The following is a 17,480-nucleotide window of genomic DNA, read 5'->3' on the forward strand; positions in this document are numbered from 1 at the left end:
ATGTATTTTGTTTTCTTTGTATTTATTTGAAGCTTGTTTGTTGATCCCCATAAACTGAGTCTATGGAGCCTTGCGTTTGACGTGGCCTCAAGTGCCTCAAGGCTCTCTCCGGAAAAAAAAATACACTTGTGTCATCAGCATACAGCAACACTTCTCCCGCTGACGAAATGTTAACGATGTCATTGATGTACAGAACGAACAACAGCGGCCCGAGTATAGAGCCCCGAGGAACACCGTATTTAATGTTACCTTTCCCCGATGCAATGCCGTGTATGAATGTGAACTGGGACCTCGCATGAAGATAACTGCGTAAAAGACTTTGTGTGATGCCTCTAAAGCCATATGCTTCACGCTTGTTGAACAAGATATCGTGGTGTATAGAATCGAATGCCTTTCGAAAATATAAGTAAATTCCAACTGTAAATAAGTTAGCTTCAATATTACGAATGATTTTGTCTTTAATACGGAGCAGGGCCGTTTCGGTGGACTTTCCTTTTTGAAATTCATACAGCTGTTCGACGATAACTTTCTTTGACAATAATAAGGTACTAAATCGATTATATAGGATACGCTCTGCCACTCTAGAGAACAGTGATAAGACTGAGATTGGTCTGTAATTGTTTAACTCATTGTATTTACCACCTTTGTGAATTAAAGTAACACGAGCAATTTTTAATCTTTGTGGAAAAACACCAAGGGATAACATTTGATTGTAAATATTTGTTAGGGGCTTTGCGATTACACTAGCAACTGCTTTAATCGGTAGGGCTTTAATATCATCTTCACCAGCTGCGGACTTGTTGTCAAGGAAACTTAACAGAGAAATAACTTCATCTTCAGAAGTAGGAGCAAGAAATACACTGTCATTTACGACATCGTTAATATAGTATAAAGGGCTGCACTCTGGTTGGTTATCGGGTACGGTCACTGGAGCTCCGACATTGATGAAATAATCATTAAATAGACTGGCTAACGGTTCGCGAGAATATATTTTTTCATTTATTTGTAGTTCAGACGGTAAGTCTGCTGTCGGGGCGGTGGTCAACTCGCGAAAAGCTTTCCACGCTCTGCTGCTATTTCGGGCTAAGTTCTCAAGTTTACGTTGAAAAAACGCGTATTTCGCTTCCTTAAATCTGTTTTTTAAACCTGTTCCTGAAGTGTTTGAATTGATGCAGTGTTTCAACGTCACGTGTTTTTAGAAACAAACTAAACGTTTTTTCCTTTTGCTTGATGCGCTTATAAAGATCCTCAGTTATCCATGGTTTCCGGGCTTTTTTGTACTGAAGCACAGTTGATAAAGGAAAGGCAGCATTATAGCGGTGTTGCAGTGTGGAAATGAATGCATCGCATGACTGAGAGGGATCACTTTCAGAGTACACATTTACCCATTGTGAGCTAGCATCTAATGACGTGAACAAACTTACACTATGGTGATTAATATGTCTTGTAGTGTATTTTGTACTCTGAGAATTTCCATCCATGGGAAGTGCTGAAAATATGGATAGATGGTCGCTAATATCAGAACACAGGACACCGGACAAAGTTGTGTCCTTTGGAATGCTCGTAAAACAGAGTTCAATCAACGTTTTTGAATGCGTGGTTACTCTGGTGGCCTCGGTAATTAGGTTTTCACAACTATTTGCAAGCATAACTTCCAGAAGTTCGCATTTCGGTTGTTCAGCTGAAAACAGGTCAACATTGAAATCGCCGACAACAACCACAAGCCATTTTTTGGCATTTGCAAGAACCAGCAGTCTTTCAACAAAGCTAAGAAATTTATCAAGGATGCCATGGGGAGGGCGGTAAACCGCATGAACGAGTACATTACGACACAGAATTGCAACTGTTTCAAAATCATTGTTGCCGCATGTGAAATCTTGCAAACATTCAAAATGATGATGCTCCCGAACATAAATGGAAACGCCCCCACCGCGTCTTTCCGAGCGATAAACAGAAATATGTCTATAATCACAAAAACTGAATACCTCTGAGCTATCAGAATATCAGGTTTCTGAAAAAAACCAAGAAGTCAAAAGCACACGCCATAAGAGAAATACGTTCCGATTTCCACATGTTTGTTTCGGAGGCTTCTCGCGTTCATATGAAAGACAAAAACGTGCTTCCTACGCAACCAGTTTTCACTGTTATACAGTCTCTTAAAGGATTCTGTCGTGTAAGTGGCCATGATTTGATTTGGATGCCGCACTGGGCATGAACTGAGCGCTAGACAATTCGTTCGAGGTCATCTTCATTTGAGATCCTAAAAGCAGTTGCACCAGGGCATTTGCGAACGAAGACACGCCCTTCTGAAATCCAAACATACTGATACCCATTTTCTTTCGCTTTACGTTTTGCGAGCTAGCGCAGACGCTCGTTGGTTGCCGTCAGGTTGTCAAAGAATATGACGCCGGGTTTCTTAGACTGCAATTGCTTCCTTCTTTCAAACCATTTTGATCTCAGAGTTCGCGACAAAAACCTGACAGTTACCACATCTGGCCTGCCGGGTTTGGAGGGCCGTCTGTGCAATCCTTCAATGTCATCTTTGGACAGTTCTGCGGTCTCAAGGTGCTGAGCTATGTTATTTACCTCTGTCAAGAGGTCCTCATTTTCTTGTGGCTTAAGATCGTGGATTTCAATGTTTTGCCTTCGACTGTATTGTTCTAGGTCATTTATCATTTGTTTTAGTCGAAGCACAGCTTTCAGTTCTGGTGAACTTTCCATAGCCTCTACCCGTCGACGCAAGTCGCTAATTTGTTGGTCGTGCCTGGTTTGTGTGGTTCTTATGTCGTCATAAGTATCCGACAAATGCTGAACGGATTTCTCAATACTTGCTACAGTTTCGTGCAAGTTCATAAACTTATCCAATTTAGCTTCGAGTGCTGGAATTAGGGACAGTTTTCTGTTGATTTCCGCCAGTTCTGCCTGTATATTTTCAGACGGATTTTCTGTTTCATGTTCGCTTGCAGAAGGCTTGCAAGATCAGCATTTTTGTTTTTTTTTTCTAGTTGATTCTTTCATTTGTCGAAAGGACCGTTCTGATATGCCACTGCACTTGCCATGATGGAACTGCAAGTCACATTCTGAACATGTCATTACCAATTCGTCTGCATCAAAGATTTCATGGCAGGACCAGCACTTATCAGGCATAACACACTTTTAGCAAGCGACGGCCTAAAAACCGAACAAGAAAAGACGGCAAGGGCAGCAGCAGTAGCAGTAGCTTATTTGACTAATAGCAAATGCAATGTGGCGAAGTTTTCCACAAACCTGCAATGAATTGCGGGATGCGTTTAGGCACAGTAACGTTGAATCATGCTTCCGCTACCGCTGCTGCCCAAGAAATGAAGAAATCGGGATCAAGATCGTTGCTTTTGTAGACGGGGCTGGATGACGATTTGTTCACGTGGCCTTCGATGTAGTGGTGACAACAGCGCGTCGGACAACGTTGTTCCTCGGGTATACTTGCACGGCGGCGCTATCTGCAATGAATTGCGGGATGCGTTTAGGCACAGGAACGTTGAACCATGCTTCCGCTACCGCTGCTGCCCAAGAAATGAAGAAATCGGGATCAAGATCGTTGCTTTTGTAGACGGGGCTGGATGACGATTTGTTCACGTGGCCTTCGATGTAGTGGTGACAACAGCGCGTCGGACAACGTTGTTCCTCCGGTATACTTGCACGGCGGCGCTATCTGCAATGAATTGCGGGATGCGTTTAGGCACAGGAACGTTGAACCATGCTTCCGCTACCGCTGCTGCCCAAGAAATGAAGAAATCGGGATCAAGATTATTGCTTTTGTAGACGGGACTGGATGACGATTTGTTCACAGTGATGGTTAAACAGCGCAAACACACACAGACCAAGAAGGAGACAAGGCACACACAGCGCTGAACAAGTCCAAATTGTAACTCATAAAAGACGCCCATGTACAAGAAATAAACTGTAGAAGAACTGCGGATTGGGCTATTTCCTGTACATGGGCGTCTTTTATGTGTTACAATTTGGACTTGTTCAGCGCTGTGTGAGTCTTGACTCCTTCTTGGTCTGTGTGCGTTTGCGCTGTTGAACCATCCCTATGAATCTACACCAACTAGCCCAATCTGCAGTTCTTCTACAGTTGATTTGTTCACGTGGCCTTCGATGTAGTGGTGACAACAGCGCGTCGGACAACGTTGTTCCTCCGGTATACTTGCACGGCGGCGCTATCTGCAATGATTTGCGGGATGCGTTTAGGCACAGAAACGCTCAACCATGCTTCCGCTACCGCTACTGCTCAAGAAGTCTGCTGTTATATCTGCCCAAGAAGTCTGCTGCTGTTAGATGGCTGTTATATCCTTGGCAGGCTACGTCATTGACCAGCTGTGCAGCGAGATTCGCTGGTCTAGCGAGAAGTTAGCGAGGTGACTGGATTGCAGATATTAGAAGAAAGAGGGAAGCCCGATGCTATCACGCAGGGTATCAGCTGGCAAATCCAAGGGCAAGCACATGGTGGTATCCACGTGCCCATCGAGAAGCGAAGAAGCCAGACCAGACGAGAAGATTCCGCAGGGGCCGTGGTCACCAAAACAAGCGATGAACTGCATGAAGAGGAAGCAGCGGATAAACATGATTCCGGTGCCACTGCAGCCTAGCCCACTGAAGAGTCGGTCCGTGCACATGGCTGTTATATCCTTGGCAGGCGACGTCATTGACCAGCAGTGTAGCGAGATTCGCTGGTCTAGCGAGAAGTTAGCAAGGTGACTGGATTGCAGATATTAGAAGAAAGAGGGAAGCCCGATGCTATCACGCAGGGTTCACCTGGCAAATCCAAGGGCAAGCACATGGTGGTATCCACGTGGCCATCCAGAAGCGATGAAGCCAGACCGGACGATACGATTCCGCAGGGGTCGTGGTCAGCAAAACAATCGATGAACTGCATGAAGAGGAAGCAGCGGATAAACAGGATTCCGGTGCCACTGCAGCCTAGCCCACTGAAGGGTCGGTCCGTGCACACGACTGTTATATCCTTGGCAGGCGACGTCATAGACCAGCAGTGAGCGAGATTCGCTGGTCTAGCGAGATGCTGGCGAGGTGACTGGATTGCAGATATTTGAAGAAAGCGGGAAGCCCGATGCCATCACGCAGGGTATCACCTGGCAAATCCAAGGGCAAGCACATGGTGGTATCCACGTGCCCATCCAGAAGCGGAGAAGCCAGACCAGACGATACGATTCCGCAGGGGTCGTGGTCAGCAAAACAAGCGATGAACAGCATGAAGAGGAAGCAGCGGATAAACATGATTCCGGTGCCACTGCAGCCTAGCCCACTGAAGAGTCGGTCCGTGCAAATGGCTGTTATATCCTTGGCAGGCGACGTCATTGACCAGCAGTGTAGCGAGATTCGCTGGTCTAGCGAGAAGTTAGCAAGGTGACTGGATTGCAGATATTAGAAGAAAGAGGGAAGCCCGATGCTATCACGCAGGGTATAACCTGGCAAATCCAAGGGCAAGCACGTGCCCATCGAGAAGCGAAGAAGCCAGACCAGACGAGACGATTCCGCAGGGACCGTGGTCAGCAAAACAAGCGATGAACTGCATGAAGAGGCAGAAGCGGATTTATTTATTTATTTATTTAGTAAGGAACCCACAGCGCCGTGGCATTACAGTGTGGGGGGGGGGGGGGGGGGGGGAGCAATCTACAAAAAAGAAGCCCACATGACACCTCCGCTCGCAGGCAGAGTTAAAAGCATAAAGCGTTCGCCATGTACATCTCACTTCAAAAGAACACATCACAATCGCATCACATCATTAAAGAACGAAAGAACGCATCATTTGATGTCACACTCACATCATCGCTCGGTAGTCTGTTCCATTCTATAATGGTTTTCGGAAAAAAAGACATTTTAAACAATTCAGTTTTTGCCGCGAATTCGCGGACTTTAAAAACATGGTCAACACGGTTGGATCTATAAAAAGGCTCCTGCACATACCTTTCGCATTCAACCCGAACAGTTGAATAATAAACAGCATGAAATAGCTTCAGACGCAACTTCTTTTGGCGCGTGTCAAGCAATTCCCAGTTGAGTGCATCCTTCCTACGCGATGCACTGTAACGAGCCCCGCGTGTGCCAGACACGAAACGAGAGGCAATGTTCTGCACCCTCTCCAACTTATATTTATCTCTAGCAGTAGGCGGGTCCCAGACAGAGCACGCGTAGTCCAGAACCGACCTGACATAAGTCTTGAATAAAATATCACGACATGACAGTGGAAAAGTGCCTGCATTTCGGCAAAGAAATCCCAAGTTTCTGCATGCTTTAGCAGAGGTATAATCGACGTGACGGCGCCGGTGCTAATGCAGCCTAGCCCACTGGAGGGTCGGTCCGTGCACATGGCTGTTATGTCCTTGGCAGGCGACGTCATAGACCAGCAGTGTAGAGAGATTCGCTGGTCTAGCGTTATGTTAGCGAGGTGACTGGATTGCAGATATTAGAAGAAATCGGGAAGCCCGATGTTATCACGCAGGGTATTAGCTGCCAAATCCAAGGGCAAGCACATGGTGGTATCCACGTGCCCATTCAGAAGCGAAGAAGCCAGACCAGACGAGACGATTCCGCAGGGGCCGTGGTCAGCAAAACAAGCGATGAACTGCATGAAGAGGAAGCAGCGGATAAACATGACGCCGGTGCCACTGCAGCCTAGCCCACTGAAGAGTCGGTCCGTGCACATGGCTGTTATATCCTTGGCAGGTGACGTCATAGACCAGCAGTGTAGCGAGATTCGCTGGTCTAGCGAGAAGTTGGCGAGGTGACGGCATTGCAGATATTAGAAGAAAGCGGGAAGGCCGATGCTGTCACGCTATCACGCAGGGTATCAGCTGGCAAATCCAAGAGCAGGCACATGGTGGTATCCACGTGCCCATCCTGAAGCGAAGAAGCCAGACCAGACGAGACGAATCCGCAGGGGCCGTGGTCAGGAAACAAGCGATGAACTATATGAAGAGCAAGCAGGGGCTAAACATGACGCCGGTGCTGCTTCAGCCTAGCCCACTCATAATGGTTCCCTGGGTCAGTGGACGCCTTAATCGTGTTTATAGATACGTGGGGTGATGTGAGAGAGAGAGATGTGAGCCGCAAGCATTCACAAGATTGTGCCAGAAACGCGGCGCTGAATCCATAGGCCATCGGCGCTCATTGCGTTCATTGGCGTTGGCGTTGACCACGTTTTGCGGTCTTCATTGACGTTGGCGTTGACAACGGTTTACACTCCGAGACTCCGGCTGGACGTGGCGCGGATCGAATGCTTGCGCGAAAGCTGCTCTCTTCACCTATGCCGACCGCTGAATTCAACGACGGTCAACACCGCTTTTGCCTGGATTTCGTCTTTGAAGTTCAGATAACGCCGTCGGAGGCATCAGCAAGTTCCTTTTTGCCTCTTTCTGTGGACCTTTCTGCGTTTGGGCTCTCGCCGGTACACACGGCCCGCTAGGCCTAGCCACCCTGCTCTGACGGGGCTGTGCGGCTTCTGCTGAGTGGATCCTTGGCCCAACATTGGACATGGAATTAACCATGGAGTGGACCATTATAACCCGCGAAGAAGTTTCGCACCAATATGGTTAGTCCACCGTCGGTGAATCGAAACGACGCGATCACGAACGACAGAGGTATGACCCAGCGGCACACAATGAAACCAATTTCGCCCAGGGACAGGGCGGCATGCGGCGCTCTGCAGACTCCTCTGAGAATAGGCTTGGTGGCCTACTTGCTCGACAGGCGGTGGGTTCGAACCTACCTCGCGTACCCAAGAGCCTAACCAAGATGGTACTCCGGCCATCAAGCGGCCCCCTTATAATCGAGAGGTGTGGCCAACTCGGCATCGTTCAACTCATTCGTGACGCCGCGGGGCTCAGCTTGGCGGAATCTTCTGAAGACTGCATGCTACTCAACTTCAAGCCACACACTATGCTGATGGCCACCCATTCCGCGGCACGAGTGGAACGCTACTTAAGCATCGAGGACCTCACCTACGGCGACAACAAGATCGCCATCACCTCGTATGTCGCCACGTCGGACGGCAGTGGTAAAGGTGTGATCCAAGGCGGACGCTGTCATCCTAGCGAGCCTTCAGCATCCCAGAAATCCTCCAATATGTGGAGTCTGGCGCATCGGTGCGCAGTCGCAGACGGTCCTCATTCTCTTCAACGGTGAGCGAGTTCCCCCTTGGATCAGCTTCGGCGATGGCATGATTCGCTGCTACCTCTACAAAAAAAAAATACGAAGTCTGTTCGTTGTGCCGACAACTCGGACGTCGCATAGACATTTGCCCGGACCAGGAAAACGCTCGCTGCCGCGGATGCGGCATGGCCAACCCTCCCGAGACGCATACCTGCGAGCCTAGGTGCGCCTTATGCAAAAAGGGCCATGAACAAATGTCGCAACAAATGCCGCGAAATGTACAGCACTGCATGCATTGTCAGAAAACGCCGCTGGGAACAGGAACACCAACTTCTGATCTAGCATAGCCAAAAGACGCCTCCGTCTAATGAGAGACCGAAAAGGAAAACAGCGCAGCAAAAAGACGCACACAAGAAAGACTGACACAGGACTTGCGCTAACTTCATCTGATTTTATTTACTGCAAAGCCAGCAAATATATAGAAAATTCAAGGCATGCGCAATAGAAATACCGGTACAACAGCATCAACAGCGCATGCCTTGAATTTTCTATATATTTGTTGGCTTTGCAGTAAATAAAATCAGATGAAGTTAGCGCAAGTCCTGTGTCAGTCTTTCTTGTGTACGTCTTTTTGCAGCGCTGTTTTCCTTTTCTGTCTCAAATAATGCACCATCTAGCCCAAATTGACGTTCTTCTAAGCCGTCTAATGAGAGACGCAGCCGCTCCAAAAGCAGGGGGCGGACGAACTATAGACATCGATCCAGCTCCTTTCCGCGACTGGAACAGAAAGGCAGGTCCGCCTCCAAATCAAGGACTCCGTCACACCAGCCACCGAACCTGGGTTAGAACCAGGACACCGTCGGCACTCAAAGGGTAGGCAGGGAATATAACTCCAACCCCTCTGAGGTAGCAGACCTGAAAGTGCCGGTAGGGAAATTACTTCGAGAGGTCGGGGACCTAAGGAAAGAAATGCTGCTCTAAAACAGCAACAAATGCAGGCTGGGTCACCGCCTACGCCCGGTGGCGCAAGTAACCCTACCACCTCTACCTCTTCCGGAGCGGACATGCATGTTGAATCAACGCCCCTCCCCCCCCTATACGAAAAGCAGGCGGTTCCCTTTCCGAGGACCAAAAACTAGCCGGCAGCATTCACAAAATTCACGAAAAGGCTGGCCTCCTCCTTCTCGCGCCGGGCGCGCGTTCTTGATTGGTCAAAACGCCGGGAGTGGCTTCCAGGAGCTTGCGGGGAGTTCTGTCGTGGCGCCGCCGCTGAAGCTCCAGAGACGAGGGGGAGGATATCTCTTAGCGCACGCAAGTCTACGCCCTCTCCGTCAACATGGCGTAGAAACGACTCCGACGGTCTAGACTCTAGAACAATCGACGGCAATCCCCCCTCGCCGCGTCGGCGAGCAGTGGGGGAGGGGGCGGCCACATACACAAGGCTAGCTCTTTTGCTCTCCTGGGTTTCCTTCTCCCCCGTTTTACGTCCTGCGCTGGCGAGATACGTCTGCGCGACGCTGTTTTTGTTTCTTTGTTTCATAAATGCGCCGAATATTGTGACAGACATGCTCATGACATGCGGATTGGGTGTCTAATGCTTGTTAAAGAAAAGTGCCAATAACGCGCTTAGGATGTGTAGATAGTGAATTAAGCGTTGAGGACTGCTGTACTGCTGGCGCGTGAACTAAATATTTTGGCGCTTCAGTTAATATCTGAAGGGTTCAAATGAAAAGCGCTGAGATTAAATACTGTGGCGTTTGGACCAAATTAATCGGCAAATACTGTTGTACCATACCATTGTATTAGCACCACCAACGGTAATGACGTCTTTCTAATAGTTCGAGAGGATGAGAATGACATAGAGGCACTCTAAGGCTCCCGTGTTTGTTCCGCTGCTGCTGTGAATCCTTTCCTGTTATGCGTTTGCTGTTGTAACTGATTGGAAATGTCGAAGAATATGCAGGGCCTAAGACTGACGAAGTTCTGAAGGTAGTTACTGGAATTCATGACTGTCAAACTATTGTTCACACTAGATTACACGGTGTGGAAGCTAGGCTGACAGATATCGAAGGAACAGTCGCATCACTAAAGTTTTACAAAGAAAAGGTAGAAAAGTGTGAAGCAGCAATTCCTTTCGCACAGAAAGAAAAGCGGCAAACAAACCTGGCAAACAGGACGCGTGGATGCACGACTCGTGATCAGAAGCCGTCTGTGATATGCAGTGAAGGTGTGGTATATTAAATGCCGTTATCAGACGTGGTGATGCCTCAATCAGCGATTGATGGAACACGCACGCGACGTCAAGAACGGGAGAGAGAGATCACTTGTTGACCACATTCATTCACGCGATTATAAAAAAAGCAATTTAATGTCGTAGAGGAAGAAGCGGCACACATAACAAAAAAAACTGGACCATCTAGAAAATCGGAGCAGCCGGAGTAACATTGTCATCTTTAATAATGAAGATAGCACATCCTTGGCGGAACATGTCACGACGGAAATGTTTAGGGACACGCTCGCGGCAGATGCACGGTCGCTCGAACGTATTCACAGTATTGGAAGAAAGACCACGAACAGGAAACGACGCGTAACAATTCTCTTGAATGATTCATGGTGAAAACAGTGCGGAAAAAACAAACGGACGACGAAAGACACAACACAAGCGGTGACTCGCAACTGATTTTTAATGGTAGAAAACGTGCTTTAAATGCTTTCCTAATCAGGAAAACATCAAAGGTGAAAGAACACAACCAAAAAACCTGATCAAACATGACGGTGACAAGACGCACACACCATCTCATGGCGCATGCGCGTGAGACAGTTAGATGTCTCTTCCGGATAAATACGAGAGCTCTTTATCATTAAGAGCGATGGAAGGATCGCTGATGCACCCGCCACTGTTATCGTGCATATGAAATGCCTCTATAATTTCACGTGTTAATCGATCTTTATGCATGGCGAGGATGACGGTGTTAGAGAAAAGAGGAGTGCATGTGCCTTCCTTCCAATGACGGGCAAGCAGCGGTGATGCAGGAAACATCGTTCTAAGCCGCACTCCTGTTTTTCACAGGCACGACAACTTGGCCGGTCCATCGTCTCTTCAATTGACCGTCGTCATCCCCGGAGGCTGTAATCACACGCCGCGATTTAACTGCTGCGCAGAAGATCTGCTCCGAAGCAGCACTTCGTCGAGCTTCAAGGCACCGCAAGGACCGACTGACGTCACACGTGCCAAGGCTGACAGCTACATAAGCCGAGGAAGAAGTGACCTGCTTTCACTCTGGCAGCAGCGGTGACACACAAAACATCGTTCTAAGCCGCACTCCTGTTTTTCACAGGCACGACAACTTGGCCGGTCCATCGTCTCTTCAATTGACCGTCGTCATCCCCGGAGGCTGTAATCACACGCCGCGATTTAACTGCTGCGCAGAAGATCTGCTCCGAAGCAGCACTTCGTCGAGCTTCAAGGCACCGCAAGGACCGACTGACGTCACACGTGCCAAGGCTGACAGCTACATAAGCCGAGGAAGAAGTGACCTGCTTTCACTCTGGCAGCAGCGGTGACACACAAAACATCGTTCTAAGCCGCACTCCTGTTTTTCACAGGCACGACAACTTGGCCGGTCCATCGTCTCTTCAATTGACCGTCGTCATCCCCGGAGGCTGTAATCACACGCCGCGATTTAACTGCTGCGCAGAAGATCTGCTCCGAAGCAGCACTTCGTCGAGCTTCAAGGCACCGCAAGGACCGACTGACGTCACACGTGCCAAGGCTGACAGCTACATAAGCCGAGGAAGAAGTGACCTGCTTTCACTCTGGCAGCAGCGGTGACACACGAAACATCGTTCTAAGCCGCACTCCTGTTTTTCACAGGTTGGTGTCTTTCCGTGTACTTAAGTATATTTCTGTCATTCCTTCGTGTCCCTTCTGCTGCCAAAAGTGTGTATTTTGCTCTGAATGATGAGTGATGATGACTGCTTAACGTGTGTAGCGTGCAATGTAGAGGTCGACAGTGAACATTACCTAAGATGTAATCAGTGTGAATACGTCTACCACTTAGGAAAGTGTTGCGGCACCTCAGAAACTCAATATAATGCAATGAGGGAAGTGACACGAAAGACATGGCGATGTCAGACATGTCGTGTTAGCAAATCAAGAGGTAATGCGAAAGGAAAGCACAAGGCTGACGCAGCTGAGATCAGTGTTGCGCAGCAGAATGAGGACAGGCCTGACATCAGCTATATCTTATACGACATTCAAGAGAAGCTCAGCGCTCTCATGTCATTGAAAGACACTGTTGAAAACATTGAAGCATCTGTACAACTAATGTCGGATAAATATCACAAAATTCTTGCTTACACCGCGCGTCATGACAATGAGATAAAGGACATCAAGAACAGAGTCCAGGCGCTAGAAGCAAAGACAGGCATTGCATTGCCGTCCGTACAGGAGCAACTGAATGATTTGGAATGGCGGAACCGCAAGCTCAACCTAGAAATACACGGTATCAAGGAAACAGAAAATGAGGACCTGCTAGCAAAAGTAAATGATGTATCGCAGTCACTGGAAGTCACACCCCTCTCGAAAGCAGATATTGTATCAGTTCATCGACTGCCGTCTAAGCCAGATAAGACGCCCGGTGTTATCGTACGGTTTGCTACACAAAACACGCGGGACGAATGGTTTCAGAAAAGGCATGCGCTTAAAACATCTGGAACTTCAGTTTACATTCAAGAAAACTTGCCTAAGCATTGCAGGGCTCTTCTTTGGGACGCGGAACAATGGGCGAAAAGTCACAACTTCCAGTATGCATGGCACAGGAATGCAAAGATCTTTGTCAGGCGGAAAGATGGCGAGAATGCGTGGCGCGTCAAGACAGTAGATGACCTGGCAACGATAGAACTGTAGTTTCCATGGTTGTTATTTGGTTAAGCGGATTCTTTTTTCTTTGAATGTCAGGTGAATGTTACATAGATCCAGATGATATATACAACTTTCTTGGTGCAGGTTCCCAAACTTCGTTTAAGGTATTTCACGTGAACACGCAGTCGGCAAGAAATAAAAGTACTTTACTAGACACATTTTTCAGTCAGTCAAGAATTCAATATCAGGTTATAATGTTCTCTGAAACTTGGTACACATGTGATATGGACGCTTACAGACTTCCTGGTTATAATACATGCAACTTGAACAGAACATACAGTCGTGGAGGGGGTGTATCCTTATTATTACATGACACCATAAAGTATGAGCTGCTGCCATCTTTTACACTTTGCACTAGAGATATAGAAGTGCTATCAGTACTATGCGACAAAACCATACTGGTAACAATATACAGGCCACCAGAAGGAAATTATTCGCCTTTTTTTGTGTTTCTCGAACGTCTTTTTACATATGTTAATGAGAATAGACTTCATGTTGTCTGTGGCGGTGATTTTAATCTTAACATTCTTTCAAATTCATCAGCTGTGAAAGAGCTCAGTCTTCTACTTAATACACATTACATCAAAAATACCATTAAACTACCCACAAGAGTTACATGCAGTTCTGCAACGCTAATTGATTTATTTCTAACTAATTACGAATTAAACCAAACTGTGTCAGGAGTTAAGGCTTACGGCTTCAGTGATGATCTTCCAATTTTTATGTGTGTTAAGTTAGGTAGAAAACGAATAAACACCGCGCGATCTGTTTCGTATCAGAACATTTTGCCTTCAAGTTTGATAAGGTTTCGTCAGGATCTACAGAACGTCAATTGGTCTTATGTGATAAATGCTGCAAACGCAGGTGACGCTTTTTATTTGTTCCGTGACAAATTAAGTACGCTTTATAATCAATACTTTCCTGTTATAGAATATCGTACCTCTAAAAGAATTCGAAAACCTTGGATAACGACTCAATTGTTAGCCAAAATTACGATGAAGAATCAACTGTTTCGCAAGTTCTTAGCCACCTGGGAAGTCAGCGACTTGCGAGAGTTCAAAAAATACCGCAACAATCTTAATAAAGCACTGAAGGTTGCTAAAGCAAGTTACCTTGAAAATTAATTTCAAAGTACCGCCAGTGACGTTTAATTTACGTGGAAGAAACTAAACAATCTCTTAAATCGGTCAGCATCTTTAAGGTCTGTAGACGATCTTGTCATAAATGGTCGAACAATATCCGGTTCTGACTTAGCGAATGTATTCAATGAATACTTTACTAATTTGCCGACACCCACGTTGACCGGTGCTGCAAGTTCTTTTATAAAACCTAACCACACAAACAATATGTATCTCCATCCAGTAACTGAGAACGAAGTAATCACCGCGTTTACGTCCCTCAAAAACAGTTGCAGCTGCGATGCGTATAACATGCAAATCAAGCCTATCAAATTTGTACTAGACATCATAGCCCCCATTTTTACTGATATATTTAATATGGATTTCAGAGATGGTGTCTTCCTTGCATCAATGCAGTTAGCGAAAGTAACTGTCATCCATAAAAAAGGTGATAAAAATAATCTCAATAACTACCGTCCTATTTCTATCTTGCCAGTCTTCTCGAAAGGACTTGAAAAATTAATTCACAAACGGCTCAGATCATACTGTGAAACGATGAATATACTAAGCGACGATCAGTACGGTTTTCGCAAGTACCGATCAACTCAGTTAGCTCTTCTTAAGCAGAAAGAATATATAATTAAAAATCTGGAGGCAAAGAAATTTGTACTAAGCATATTCATTGATTTCACTAAAGCATTTGACTACAAATCGCAACCTTCTTACTGACAAATTACAATATTATGGTATACACGGCCCACCTTTAGACTTACTGAAGTCTTATTTTAGTAATCGCTCCCAGTACGTAAGCATAAACAATCACCCATCATGTCCGTTGCCAATTAACTCTGGAGTTCCTCAAGGCAGTATATTGGGTCCACTTTTATTTAACATATATCTTAATGACATTTCAGCAATTGATGCACGAGCAGAATTTGTAATATATGCAGACGACACCACCATATTACTCTCATCAGACACGTGCACAGAACTTCTTGATACCGGTAACTCAATTCTACATAACATTAGTAACTGGACAAGGGTCTAGTAATTAATGAAACAAAACTAAAGCCATCATTTATCGCGCAAAGTCTCGATCTGTTCCGCAAAACACAACACTTACCCTCAATAACTGCACAGTAGAGCTAGTATCTAGTTTTAAAACGCTAGGCGTATTATTTACAGAAACCTTGTCTTGGGACGCCCATGTGGACCATATAGCTTCCAAGTTAGGAAACATGGTAGGTATTTTTCATCGCCATAGAGACTACCTTCCAGAGAAAATAGCATTAATCTTATACAATTGTCTGTTCATGTCGCAGATAAATTATTGCATTCTTGTATGGGGTACTACCACATTAAGCAACAAGTTAAAACTGTCCCGGCTCCAAAATAAGGCATTCCGTGTTATAACCCGGTCTGCCTACGATCATCCGATTGCACCCTTGCTCCATAACCTGAATTTGCTAAGCGTTAATGATATACATAGATAGCAGCTTTGTAAATGTTTGATTCGTGGCAAACTACAGCACAATAATTATCTTATTAACCTTGGTGAGTTGGAAATCAAAGAGCCATCGGGTTATAACACGCGATATCCCTTATACTGGAAAGTAGAGCATTATCGAACTAATTATGCAACACAATCTCTAAAATATCAGATACCAACTCTTCTCAACAATTTTCTTCAAGAAAATATAGACATTCCTAACATTCACCTCAAACATTTAAAACAATTTTTTTTCCTTCATGATAATTCACGACACTATTTTTGTAATGTCCTTCTTAGTTTTATATCTTAAGCAATTTGCAGCTGTATCATACGTTTGTGTCCTTATCGCTATTTTCAATGCTCAGCGATTAAGAACCTAACCGTTTTTTCCTTTGTTTTCCTATGTCAAATGATGTGCTAGATATTTTTATGTGCCTTCATTGCTTCACATCATAATATGCTGTGCTACTCATGCTCCTTCCGTACCCATAATTTCTTCATTGTGTACATTGTCGACTTGGCCTATCACTGCATTTTGTGTTTGCTCCTAACCGAAATTTGTTTATGCGAAGCATACTACTTTAGCTACCACTTCAGCCCTTCACCGTGGTTATGCGCCTCCAAATCACGTGATACATGACGTCACACCAAGTGACACAATGATGTCACGACAGTAGAGAAACGGGGGCCCACCTCGCGCCGTCGCTGTGGTTGTGCGCCTCCAAATCACGTGATACATGACGTCACACCACGTGACACGATGACGTCACGACAGTGGAGAAACGGGGGCCCACCTCGCGCCGTCGCTGTGGTTGTGCGCCTCCAAATCACGTGATACATGACGTCACACCACGTGACACGATGACGTCACGACAGTGGAGAAACGGGGGCCCACCTCGCGCCGTCGCTGTGGTTGTGCGCCTCCAAATTACGCGACACGATGATGCTTCGCATTCTCCAGGCTTAACCAAGTTCAGCCTCAGCCATTTGTTCTTTTGCGCAGATACTTGAATCTATTGTATATTTGTAACTATTGTCTTCATTATTCCTTGTTACTAGCTTCTGATCGGTGTTCGGTCTGTGTTCACTGCTGTTTTGCCTTTGAGGGGATAAGGCCTTAGTCAAGCTGCGTACGCAGCTTTTTGCCTTGTCTCCTCCATTATATGTAATGAAAGACTAATAAAGACAATAAAGACGGGCAAGATTGCATGAGGAACCATTGGACCGGGAATTGTAATGTTCACTCAAACGAACATTTATGCATCGCCCCGTCTGGCCTATGTAAACAGCTCCGCAAGTACAAGGGATCCTGTACACCACTCCCACCCTGCATGGGACAAAGCGACTCTGATGGTTGATCTCGCAACCACCCATCGTTTTCTTTTTTGTGTTTGTCCTCTTCGCTTTTATCTCCACTTGCCTGCACACGCGGTGAAGTTTGCTCGGAGCTGAAAACACAACGTCAACATTGTATCTACCTGCGACATTCTTTAACCCGTGCGCTGCGCCATGAGTGTACGGCACTACCACAAACTTCTTTCTTTCCAGTTTCGACTTATCACCCTTCTTCACCCATGCAATAAGTTTATCACATGCCCGAGAGATCAAATGGGAGGGGTAACCGCTTGACCTTAATCGGGCAGCCTGACACAACGCACTCTCATTGATTCTATGTTCACAAGACTTGGAAATGGCGGATTTAAGGCACGAGAGAATGATGCCATTTTTTACTAGTTTTGTGTGACCCAACTTGTCACCGTCATGTTTGATCAGGTTTTTTGGTTGTGTTCTTTCG

This window comes from Amblyomma mixtum, chromosome 4, assembly GCF_055824585.1.
Source record: "Amblyomma mixtum isolate Tamu chromosome 4, ASM5582458v1, whole genome shotgun sequence".
In the NCBI taxonomy this organism is placed as follows: Eukaryota; Metazoa; Arthropoda; class Arachnida; order Ixodida; family Ixodidae; genus Amblyomma; species Amblyomma mixtum.